Source organism: Theropithecus gelada, chromosome 5 (genome assembly GCF_003255815.1).
Source record: "Theropithecus gelada isolate Dixy chromosome 5, Tgel_1.0, whole genome shotgun sequence".
Classification (NCBI taxonomy): Eukaryota; Metazoa; Chordata; class Mammalia; order Primates; family Cercopithecidae; genus Theropithecus; species Theropithecus gelada.
Genome location: NC_037672.1, coordinates 110,952,352 through 110,953,248, shown reverse-complemented (window position 1 = coordinate 110,953,248; position 897 = coordinate 110,952,352). Strand labels below are relative to the sequence as shown.

At 36.0% G+C, this 897-nt stretch overlaps 1 non-coding gene across 1 annotated transcript; it reads right to left on the bottom strand.

Moving 5' to 3' along the window:
- Window positions 1–409: 409 nt before the first annotated feature.
- LOC112625557 lies at window positions 410–573 on the bottom strand. The gene has a single exon (XR_003119646.1). It is a non-coding gene; the product is annotated as a U1 spliceosomal RNA (small nuclear RNA).
- Between the last annotated feature and the right edge of the window lie 324 nt (window positions 574–897).

Sequence of the window (897 nt, the reverse complement as noted above, 5' to 3'; positions counted from 1 at the left end):
AGGACTTATAATATATATATCTTTAGCAGTTACTTCAGAATTTATAGTATATATCTTTATAGTATATAGTATATATCTATAGTATGTATCTTTAGATACATATCTATATCTTAGATTTATAGTATTTATCTTTAGCTTATCATAGTCTACCTCCTAGAAATATTACACCACTTCAGGTACAGTAAACTTTCTTTCACCGCTGCCTCCAACGCTACCACCCATCAACCTTTGTGCTATTGCCGTTATGCATTTTATTTCACCAACGCCTATGAATTTCATTATATACTATTATGAAACAATCTATTTTAAACAGCCAATTATTTTTTAAAGAGTCTCAAAATAAGAAAAAGTGTATTTCATTTTTACTTTCTTATTTACCATTTCTAGTATTCTTCCCCCCCCCCCCCCCCAGGGGAAAGTGCAAACAAAATCCCCTATTACCGCAAATTATGCAGTTGAGTTTCCCACATTTGGCAAAATCACAGGGGTCAGCACATCCAGAGTGCAATGGATAAGACTTGCCCTGGGAAAACTATCTTCGTGATCATGGTATCTCCCCTGCCAGGTAAATATAGTATTCTTCAATTCTTTGTTGATTGAATGTCATCTGGCATGGATTATTTCCAAATCTGCTGTCATTTTTTTCTTTATTCTTGTATATATAATGTATTTTTCCCACAACTTTGGATGCTTTTAATGTTTTTTTCTTTATCCTTTTTTGTTTTTGTTTTTGGTTTTTTCTTCTTTTTGAGACAGGGTCCTGCTATGTTGCCCAGGCTAGAGTGAGTGGCTATGCACAGGGGCGATTCCATTACTGACAAGAACAGGAGGTTTGATCTTCTCCATTTTTGACCTGGGCTGCTCCACTCCTCCTTAGGCAACCTGGTGGTCCCCTGC